This window comes from Phyllostomus discolor, chromosome 11 (genome assembly GCF_004126475.2).
Source record: "Phyllostomus discolor isolate MPI-MPIP mPhyDis1 chromosome 11, mPhyDis1.pri.v3, whole genome shotgun sequence".
NCBI lineage: Eukaryota > Metazoa > Chordata > Mammalia > Chiroptera > Phyllostomidae > Phyllostomus > Phyllostomus discolor.
Genome location: NC_040913.2, coordinates 61,938,003 through 61,950,580, shown reverse-complemented (window position 1 = coordinate 61,950,580; position 12,578 = coordinate 61,938,003).

Below are 12,578 nucleotides of genomic sequence, written 5' to 3'. Positions count from 1 at the left end.
GTTAATATCCAAAATGTATAAAGAACTTATAAAACTCAATAGCATAAAAAAACAAACAATCCAATTAAAACGCAGGCAAAGGACGTGAACAGATACTTCTTCAAAGAGGACATAGAGATGGCCAATACATGAAAGGGTGTTCAAGGCCATTAATTATCAGAGAAATGCAAACTAAAACCACAATGAGATATCACCTCACACCTGTCAGAATGGCTATCATCAATAAACCAACAAATAGCAAGTGCTGGTGAGGATGTGGAGAATGGGGAGCCCTTTTGCACATGGGAGTGTAGGTTGGTGTACCCAGTATGGAAAGTAGTATGAGTTACCTCAAAAAATTAAAAATGGATCTGCCTTTTGACTCAGCACCTTCTCTTCTGGGAATATATCCAAAGAAACCCAAAATACCAATTTGAAAGAATGTAAGCACCCCTATGTTCATTGCAGCATTATTTACAATCACCAATATATGGAAGCAGCCCAAGTGTTCATCAGTGGATGAATGAATAAAACAACTACAGATGTTTGCACAATGGAATACTACTCAAGTGTAAAAAAGAAGAAAAACTTTACCCTTTGTAACTGTATGAATGGACCTGGAGAACATTAAGTGAAATAAGCCACTCAGAGAAAGACAAATACCATATGATTTCACTCACACGTGGAATCTACTGAACAAACTGAACTAACAAGTAAAATAGAGACAGACTCACAGATAGAGGGATGACAGTTATGGGAAGATTAGGGTGTGGAGGGATTGAGCAAAAAGGACAAAGGACTCATGGACATGGACCACAGTATGGTGATTGAAAGAGCAGGTATAAGGGGGTGGATAAATGGTTATGAAAAAATTCAATAAAAAATTTAATGGAGATAATAAGATCTAAAATGTACTGAGTATAGCAGGTCATTGAATACTATCTTTTCATTCAATATAATTTTACTATAATTTAGATGAGATACCTTAGGAATTTAACTTTTGTTTATATCAATTAGTCTATAGTAACATTGGTTTTATTATATGTCATTTAACTTAAGGTCACAGAACCTATCAATGACATTAAGTGAGGAATTATTTTATTTACTATGGAGCAAGTATGTTTTAAGCATTTTATATATATTAACTAATTTAATCTCCCTACCACATCAGAGATAGATATTATTATAATCCCAATTAACAAGTAGGAAGCTGAGAGTCACTTCTGCAGTAGCAAATAGCATTGTGGCGGGGAGTTCAGATAATCCTAGTTGTTCTCTGATGCTGTCAGTTCTTGGATGACTGTGCAGCCAGCTGGGTATACAAGCCTAGAACTCAGGATTAAGATTGGACCTGGAGATGTTAACATAGAAGTCATCAACACAGGGATGCTGGTCAAACCAAGGGGTCCAATTTGTCAGCCAGTGTAGAAAAGGAGCCCCCAACTCCACCATTTTCATTAGGGAAATACCTTACACACATCTCACTTAATTCTCAAGCAATCTGATGCGATAGTGGCTTTATCCATGCTCTATCCATGAAAAAAAAAAAACAACTGAGGTTCAGAAAGCTTAAATAACCTGACCAAAGCCAGATGATTAGAGAATTCAAACCTTGGGCTGTCTTATGCCTAGCAGATCTGAACAAAACCAAAATGGTTTATTATTCAGTGGAAGTTAGAGACATGAGAAAAATATTTTCCCCTAAGAATCCTAGCCTGCACTGAGAATGTGAGTGTCCCAGATTTTCTTGCCCTAAAAATAACAGGGTATCAGTCCCCCAGGAAAGAACTGAGAAATCATTAAATTCCCTAAGACCTTCCTGAATTGTTGGGGTTTACTGTGGTGTCTCGTGAGCTGACCCAGGGCCACCATAGTGGGGTTCTTCCTCCCCATGAAAATCACCTGCGTCTTTGGTGGCTGCCTCCTTTCTGTGGCTGGACTTTAGAAATAGGCTGGAGGTTCAGTCTTCTACTGCTAAATTGACTACACTGTCCCCTATGCTCTACTCTGTATTTTGGTGTGCAACCAACTCCTTATGGGTGGTGGGGATTGTGGCAGTGCACATGCCATCATTTAGTTCTGGTTCATTTTGTCCATAGGGCCCAAGGCAGTGCTTCTCTGTGCTACAGTATCTGTCAGAGATCTAACATGCACCTATCTTTTCTCTTTATGCCTTCTCTAAAATGCTTTTCTCACCCTAAGACCATCCATTAGAAATAGGCTGGAGGTTCACCCAAGGACATCAGTGTAGATCCAAAAGTCCTAGGTAGGAAGTCAGTCTGATGACACATAGTTTCTCAAAATCATATCTCTACTTCTTTTCATCATTCTAACCATAATTCATAGCCCTTGCAACCCTCTCATCAACCCCTTCTCCACTTTGGCAAGTAGCTTCCCATAAGCCAAGTAGTTTCTGGATAGGTTGTGGCCCTTCATACTTAAATGGATGTGTCTGAATCCACATTATCGACAGAGCTTAGACTCCCATTCAAAGACTTCTATAATCGATACTTGAGGGGGCAAAAAGCAAAAAGATAAATGGTTTCAGTAAACTATTTTTGAGTAGAAAGTGACTGTTTATGTTACTTTTTATTTTCTTATTCCCATATGTAAGTGGTATTTGTAGTTTAAGAAGATATATCGGAAAGTGTGCTGCTATGAGAGGGGGCACAAAAAAATAAAGAATAAGAACAAATTTCCAAGGCTGTGGCCATTAAAATCTCTCCAACTTTTCAGAGACTGGTAAATTAGGGTATAGAGGGTCCAACTGACCAATTGAGCATTTCAAAATCTCTAGTGATTAAGTAGTTAGAAAGACATACTCAACATTATAATTGGCTTCTTTAGTTGCATTTATAAACATATGAATTTCCAATGATACTAAAGAAGCATTCGCTACATTCACTAAAAGTTAGAATAGTTTTTTTAAGTAAAAACTAAAACAAACATAAAACTCTCTCCTGACTTCCCTTGTGGCAGGGATCCTTATGCCCTTGGAGAATCCAAACCAATGGTACACACTCTTAGCAAGTCCAAACCAAATAAATAACAAAGCATTTTCACACTGGAAAGAATTGAAACCAAGGGCATTTATCTGTTCAACATTGTCTGGGTAAATCCAGAGTGTACTTTGTACATCATATATACCACTCATTTTATAAATCTCCCCCCCAAGAAATGCATAACAAACCTTTTCTTTCTTCACGTCTCCTTCCTTGAAAATTACCATGTAAGAATTTCTGCTGGAGAATGCAATCCTTTCCCCTTGAGGAAAACATTATCTCTCTTTCCCACCCCCAGAACACCTCACTCCCTACTCTCATTAAAATAGATATCCTTAAAGTCTACAATAAGAAGTGAGATCCATAATTACATGTCTTTAAAATAATAGCTTGATAAAAATGACAGATTTGGCCACTCCATTCTGTTGTTTTGTCTACATGACACCCAACAGCCCTGATGGCTAATATTTTCCTTGAATTAATTGGTCATACCTGTTACAAAATGTCAGGATTGCTCTGGTTTTGCAATACACCATCCTATGTAGCCTTGAGGGGAAAGGAGAGGTGAGCAGCTGGTCTTCATTTAAAGTTATCACCTTAAGGACTGTGATGTTCCTCAGTTCCTTAGTGCTTCTGTTCAGTGATGTTAAAGTGCAGGAAATTATTTTCATAGAGAATGAGATAAACCTAAAGACAACAGGCCCTTCTTCCTGACTTTTACCTTCCAAATTCTCCCAAAACCCCAAATCCACTTAATATCCAGCTCCTACAGAAGAATCCACCCTCAACATATCTGCATTTCTTTATTCCTTCACATTTCTTCTTCTGTTTTTAAAACTGCTTCTTGTGCCAACACTCAGTGCTGCTTTGTGTTAACAGTTTTATGTATATTATTTTTCTCAATAATATTCTTGATAGTAGAAATCATGATTTATATTTAACTGGACTCACTGTCCTTCCTGCCTATCTTGTCTTACTCCATTCATCCCCCCCAAAATAGTAAGTATTCAATAAATAATTGCATTAAATTATGGCTCTTTAAATCAATAACTTGCAGTTTGTCCTTTGTCATGTAATCACTAAAGTATATGTGTCTTTTAATAAAATGTAACTTCAGTTTCTACAATTACTAAAATTTGTCTAACTGATGGATTCTCCTTTTCAAGATTCTATCTCTAAACTTTTTCTGGAATTACAACAAAGAGTGAACTCAACAATTTTCAAGGTTCAGTGCACTACATTTATTTTCCTTAACTTTTTATGCATTGCAACCTCACATGATTCTGCTCTTCTTGAAATATATACATTCTACATGGGTTACATTTTAAACCTTAGATAAAAAGTGTTTTAGAAAACTCTTTTTATGTTAACTACATCTGTACCTCATACTTTGGGTTCTATGGAAAAACAACATTTATTAAAACATTTCATTAACTTTTCATCTCATTTACATTTTATGTGTATGTACTATTAAGGTAATTATCCTTAAAATTTTCAGAATTCTTTATTGATGAGTCTTCATTATGCCCATTTGCAAGAAGTCTCAGTTATCATAAGTATCTTTGGTCTGGTTAATGGCTTTTTCACTGGGTTCAGCCCTTAGTCCTAGCTAAAAATCCTACCATATCTCTTTTTAACATCAGTTGACTTACAATTGGTTCAGTTTAATTTCTAAACACAAGTTCAGTTATTAAATCACTTTGAAAAATGGACTAGCTTTCTAATAGTGATACTTGACCCAGGATCTTTATATTCCCTAGAAGTTGTAAACAGAATTCTGTATAAGTGGATATGTTATTTTTTCCTAGTTGAGAGACCATAGCTTTATCAGATACCCAAAAAGGTATTTGACTCCAAAAATATGATGAATAATATTCTACAAATAGATTCTGAACCAAGAAAAGAAGTAGGGAAAGCTCCAAGATTATTGAAATATTTACTGATATTTTCACCTTCTGTGTTGATAGATGAGTCCCACATTAGGTGATAATATATAATTATGTAATTAAGTGAACACATATATGGTTATTTCAGAGGATTTAGGGAGACAATTGACTTTTATCCCTCATGGTTTATGTTATTTTGGGGTGTAGGGAAATAGAAAGAAAGAAGGCTGGACTTAAATATGGACAGTTATCAAAATAAGAAATCTGGACCAGGTCCAATAAGTTTACATTCTAACATTAGGATGGTCTTAGGACTATAGCTTCATTCTATAACACTGTAAATTTCTCAGACATCACATACTCATGTGCAAAGTCCAAAAAATAAAGATGTAAATTATCTTCTTTTTATCTGCCTTTCCCACCCCCACGTGAAGTATGATTAAGAGTTGATTCTCAAAGAAGACATCATACAGACAAAAACAAACAAAAAGTATTGAAAGCCCTTAAGGAAGAAAGCAAAGAGAAACACAAAATTATCCTCCTTAAAATCTTTTAACCTCACTGGGACTCAGACCCACATTTTATACTAGAAAAAGGGATTAAGTTAAATGTTCTCTATGGTCCCTTTCAACTCTAAAATCCTTGGATTTCTAAGATCTTGTGGTTTCATTATTTTTATTTCCAGTTTCAACAAGCAATTTCACCCTCAGCCTGCTGAAAAATTCCAAGCCTGCATTCCCTTGCCATAGCACCATGAGTCCTGTGTACTCTGAAGCCAGCCTCCTGAGGGACACCTAACCCTTTGCTAGCTCAGGCTCACCAGTGGGTAAGTTTTATGAACAGGATTTGCAAACAAACATGCACACACACACAAAGAAGCTTCCTTGTGACATGGCTAAGTGACTGCAGGTGTGTGTCTACCCCCACCTTTCAGTCTAGGTAGTTAAAACCAGCAAGAGTGGAGTACGGGGTTTAACACAGTGACTAGAAAATGAAAGGCATGCACAAGTGCCCATCTTGGGAATAACATGATTCTGAAGCCGCCGAGAATTGTCTAGCAACCTGACATGACAAGACACGTAAGTGCAGCCTGGAGATCCATGCTTGCCAATTAAGTTGGCAATTACTAAAGTTGTTTTCTCCTGTCTGGATATGAAGTGATCACAAGAGACACATACAGGGTGAAAGTGGAAAAGCTTGCTCAAAAACACAGGTTTTAATTTGGAGAAATCAGACAAGCATTTTAGAAAGTATACTTTTGCCCTATAATGATGCAAAAATAAATGAACATAAAGCAAATGCACCCCCCCATTACTGTAGCTTCCCTTGGAATTCAAAAAATACTTATGCTTGTATTTAAAAGATAGTTCAAGCCCTACTGGGGTTTTTAGTGTTGCTAGAGAAATAGGGGTCGATAAATGGTTAGCCTCAAGAAAAAAACTAAGTGCCTGGATTCCATTTTTCTCAGTCTTAGTTACAATGTTATAGGAAAGAAGACAAATATTTATGGGAGAAACATTAGTTTTCTCATGTAATAAGAAACTAGAAAGTGGTGGATGGGAAAGTATAAGGGGTTTAGACTTCCCAGGAGAAATAAACTAATTTGCAACAATAAAAGGCAATGCATTGCTCTCCCTCTGCCTAAACTAGTTTAAAACTCGCCAAGTCATTTAACTTCCTCCTGGCTCTGCTCTCTTGCACATAAAATGAGAGTAATAATGTTGGCCACTCTTTAATCTTCTACAACGGTGTTATAAAAAATATAAATTACTCAACAACTACAAAGGTATTTAAGATTCACAAGTGACTATCCCCTTTGGGTTATTAATGAGAATGACTACCACCCCAGGAAGAGTACTAATAAGGAATCATAGTCTAGTGCAGTGTCTCCTGAAATTGGACCCCTTGAATGGATGTCTGGGCTAACTAAACTTTTTATCCACCCAAAAAAAGGAGAATATTATCCCATAATCTGCCCACTCATCTTCAACCTCAATTTACTAGACATAGTTAGAGTCTTTTGGTACATGTATGTATGATTGGAAGATGTACAATAAAGAAGTATTTGGGTATGATTATATCTGTGATTCTATTATATATCTTCAGAGATGATATTTCTACATTTGTAATTTAAATTTTCACTGATGATAATGAATTCGTTTCAATTCTCTTGTAAACTTACAATTAATTGTTACTGCCTCCTAGAACACCATGCTGAGAAAGATTCTGAGTCTACATGGCTTCTGAAAGAATCCCCATTTTATTCTTCTGAGCCAAGCTAATTCTGAGGGAGATTTTCAAAATGAGTCAATTCAGTGAATTAATTATAAGAGGTGAAGATCAATAAAAGAAATAACCATATGAAGAAACATTTCACAGATCCTACAGTTAGGGAGTTGTATCAACTTTAAATACTAAAGTATAAGACTAGAAGAGAACCTTAAAACCAGCAAGAAACAAGGAGACAGTTACCTTCAAAGGAGTTCTCATAGACTATTAGCTGATTTCTCAAAAGAAACATTACAAGTAAGAAGGGGCTGGAAAGAAGTATTTGAAGTCATGAAAGGCAAGGACCTACATCCAAGATTTCTCTATCCAGGAAAGCTATCATTTAGAATGGAAGGGCAGATAAAGTGCTTCCCAGATAAGGTCAAGTCCAAGGAGTTCATCATCACCAAGCCATTATTATATGAAATGTTAAAGGGACTTATCTAAAAAAAGAAGATTAAAACTATGTATAGTAAAATGACAATGTACTCACAACTATCAACAACTGACCTAAAAAAAAACCACTAAGCAAACAACTAGAATAGAAACAGAATCACAGAAATGGAGATCACATGGAGGGTTATCAGTGTGGAGGGTGCAGGGGGAGAATGGGGGAAGATGTAAAGGGGGTAAGGATAATTGGTAGGTACAAAATAAACAGGGGAGGTTAAGTATAGTATAGAAAATGGAGAAGCTGAAGAACTTATATGCACAGCCCATGGACATGAACTAAGGGGAGGGGGATGCTTGAGGGAGGGAATGAAAGGCAGAGAGGGATAAAGGGGAGAAAAAAATGGGACAACTGTAATAACATAATCAATAAAATATACTTGTAGGGGAAATCATATGGCATTTGTCTTTCACCATCTGGATTATTTCACTTAGCACAATGCTCTCCAGTTCCATCCATGCTGTTGCAAAGGGTAGGAGCTCCTTCCTTCTTTCTGCTGCATAGTATTCCATTGTGTAAATATATCATAGTTTTTTATCCACTCATTTACTGGTAGGGAATTTAGGTTGCTTCCAACACTATTCAACAAAACAAACAAGAAAGCAAACTATAACCAGAGACATTGAAATAAAGAACAAACTGACAGTAACCAGAGGGGAGAAAGGGATAATTGGGAAAAATAGGGAAAGATCCATCAAGGAACATGTATAAAGGACACATGGACAAAGCCAAAGGGGAGTAGATTTGAGGATGGGAGTCAGGGATGGGTGGGGTGGGAAGCCTGGGTGGGGTGAAAATGGAGACAAGTATAGTGGAACAACAATAAAAAATGTAAAAAATAATTATATATTTATGTATGTATATATATATTATGTGTATATACATACACACACACATGCACTTAAAAAAAGACTAAAAAAGTCTTAAATATAAAGCTTGTTAAAAGTTCAATTTAGCTATTATTGTAAAGCTTCTCCTTACTATCAAGAATGACTCATCATTCTTTTTGAAGGCCTTGAGCCTACTGGTCCTCAATAATATTAACTGACCATTTTGACTTTTCTTTAACATATCCTTCAGATTCTCATTAACATTTACAACCATGAAATAAATTTAATTCGTTTTTTCCCACAAGAAAGAGTGTATAATTTGAAGGTTTGTTTTGCTACTAAAATAATTATCTGCCAATTACCATTGTGGGGTGGGAGTGGGTTGGGGGAGAAAAGGAAAGACAAACGATGAATTCCATTTAGGAGTTAATTATCTCACCAGAAGTCACCGTCCATTGGCATGCAATGCCCCTGTCAACATGAATTTGTATACCAGAAAATGATATGCCCTTTTCCATTTCACAGCACCAGAAAACAACATACCAAAGAATGGACTCTTTTTAAAAATCACTTTACTTAAATAAAATATTTATAGTAGAAATCTGAAGTCTTCGATTTTCCCAGATAAATGTCAAAATTATTATTCATTTCATATCTTTTTTCAGTGTGTAATTTTTTAAAAAGTAGAAACTATAGACAATTATTATTGAACATAATTTTCATATAAAAATTTCATTTCTCTGCTCTATGGCATTTTATTAAGTAGTCATTTAAGGCACATGGGTGAGGCATTGGAGGTCTTTCCTTCTCCAGCCCTGACCCACCAACTCAGCTATCTTTAAGGACCAAGTCTGGTTCAACTTTATTGAAATACAATTGATATTCTATCATTGTGCATATGTAAAGTATAAAGACTAATAAACTTTAACTTGTGTATACAGTCATAAAACTACCACTACAATAATCAGCATATTCATAACCTCCAAAATTTCCTCATGCCCTTTTGTAATTCTCACTCCTGCCTCTTCTTGTGATGGTTAATTTTATGTGTCAACTTGTTTTTGCCATGATGCCCAAATATCTGGTCAAACATTATTCTGGGTATTTCTGTGAAGATTTTTTTGTATGAATAATATTTAAATTGGTAGACATTAAGTAGAACAGACTGCTCACTGTAATGTGGATGAGCCTCATCCAGTCGGTTGAAGGCCTTAAAAGTTTAAGATCCTTCAAGAAAGAAAGAATTCTGCCAGCAGATGGCTTTTCCCTCCAAAGTTTAGGCTTATATAATCATGTGAGACAATTTCTTAAAATAAATCTATCTCTCTCTTCAACCCTACACACTCTGTTGGTATGTTTCTCTAGAAAACCATGAGTACTATATATCCCAAATCCTCGCCAGACCCAACCCACAATTCACCCTAAGCCCCAGGTAAACACAGATCTGTTTTCTGTAACTATATATTAGTTCAGATTTTTAAGAAATTCACACAAATGAATTAATATACTATGTACTCCTTTATTGTCTGACTTCTTTCATTCATTGTAATTCGTCTGAGATTTATTAATATCATTGCATGTGTCCATAACTGGTCTTTTTATTGTTGAATTACATATATATATATATATATATATATATATATGAATTTATAGTAGCTTCCAGTTTTTGGCTATTATAAACAAATATCCTGTGAATATTTGCATATGAAAATATGCTTTCATTTCTCTTGGTTAAATGCCTAGGAGTGGAATGGCTGTGGGGCTATATGGTAAGTATATGTTGCTAATACAGCGCTGTTCTCCATTATATAATAGAGAGGTCAAAGCCCAATTTATCACTAACCTATAAATTCTAGTTATGAAATGTGATTTATTTTATCCTTAGAGTTCAGCTCAATTTTTTGAATGGCTGTTTATGGGTGTATGTTTGGTAGTATAAAAGAATTAAACCTAAACTTTAAAGTCCTAAAAAATAAAGTCATTTTAGTTAAAAACAGGATTGATTTACATTCTTTACATTTAACTATAGTCAATGAAAAATAGAATTCAAATTCAATAAAGAATAGAATTCTAAGCTTTCTGTAGGAGTTAAATTTTTAACTCTATGCCTCATTTTAAAAAATAAATGTGCTTATTTCTCCCCATTATAAAGTAGTCTGTAGTTCAACATGAGACTTAGTTTAGAGGAAAGTGCCAAGCTCTTACCACTGAAATACAGTTACATGGTATGCAGCAAATTACCTGGAAACTGACAATTAGGTAGACTTGCTGACTAACTAAATTATACCCAACATTTTTCCTTTCTCTCTTTCTTAGATTCAGATTTTTGTTTGCTTCTATCTGTATCAGGGGAGTTTGTCACCAGGCAATGTTTTCACCATCAGTAAGTTTATTGTTCAGAATCTTTCTTGTTGACAAATGTAGTGACTCAGATGGAAAAACATATTAAATTCTGGGACACTAAGGGAAACATTATTTGAAGTGGTATTATCATTGCTTTATAAGTGAATTCTTGGCTTATCTCTAGCATCAGAAAGATAATTTTAAGATAAATAAAGTCAATTAGTTATTGAGCCCTAAGGCACCATCAGATAAGAATAGTAATAAATCAGGCTGATAGTCTTAAAACTGCCTGATTTTTCTTACTTACCAGATGAGATCAGAACCTAGCCATCACTGCAGAAAAGCCAAATTTAATTAGCTTATCCAACAGTGTCATTTAGTAAATCAAAAGCCTTTGAAAGGTCAATGAATCTTGCCCTTATCATCTCATTATCTTCTATCACTAACGAGGTATCATTAAGCAACCCCACAGCAACAGTTATTTTAGTGTCATGCAATAGCTTGCTATAGTTAGTGACACTTTGCTACTTCAAAAATGACAGTGTAAGGAGAAGTCTCTCTCTCATTTCTGATTCTGTTTTAACACTTTAACTTCTTCTTGACTGTAATGGAAATAGTGTTTTTCCTTCCTTAAATAATAAATTTTAATAAGTAAAGATGCCATAAAATTTATCAATGTTGATACCCACTACAAACATAGTAACTTAAGAAAAATTTACTACTGATTATTTCATACAGTTAGTAATTATTGAGCTATTACTATCTGCTCAGGAGATAGTAAGGCTGTGAGGCACCCATAACTTCCACATCCCTTCTTAAGGGATTCATTCTCTATTTGATATCTACTTTGGCAACAGGAATGAGTTACATTAAAATGATGCACTGAACACATAGTATTTGAGTGTCTTCGCTGTATGCTTAGGATTTATAGGCTTTATGAGACTGCTGATAAATAGAACATTATTGGGCCATAGAAGTAAGGACTGGCCTTTTACAGAGGTAAAATTCTTTACAAGGGACAAGACATACACCATTGGGAACTTTGACAGTAGCCTCAGAAGTGTTGGGTTACAGCTGACTAAGTAAACTGTTAGTGAGATGAGAATTCAGAGGACAGAGTCTGCTGGGGCCAGAGACAGAGTGGGTTGATGGAGAAGTTGGTCCTTGAATGGGTGCAAGTTTGTTAGAAGGAGAGGAAACTTCAGAGGAAGTTAGTGCATGAGCAAAGGCACAGATGCAGGAATAGGTACATGGGCTTTTAGAGAATGCATGATAAACCAACATTGTTATAAGTAAGCAGAGGTGGTTCTTAAACATTTTTTGACTGCAGATGCCTTTAAGCCTATAATGATATGATGGTGATAATAGTAACCATAACAACAATACCAACAGTAATATAAACTATAACACACACATAATTTCAATGTGCCATGAATTGTTTTTTTCATATAAGTGCTTTTTACTAATTCAATCTTCACAATCCCATAAGGCCTTAGGGTCAAAATCTCCATTTATCAGATAACAAAACTGATGTGTAAATGGTTTATACGTCACTGAGTAAGAATGGGTGACCTGGAACTTGGCTGAACAACATCCTCTCTTTCCAAGTGATATACCCTTTTCTAGAAAAAGATGCATTCTGTATTTCCCACACAATTTCAGGGAGGGTTCATGGACTTTGTGGACTCTCACAATTTCAGGTTCAACAGTTTGATCTATGGAGTAACTGGTAAAAGTGTTGGATTCACTTTGGTAAATAAGCTCATAACTAAAATAAGGTGCTTTTTGTGGGAAAAAAGGAACACTAAATCTATCTAAG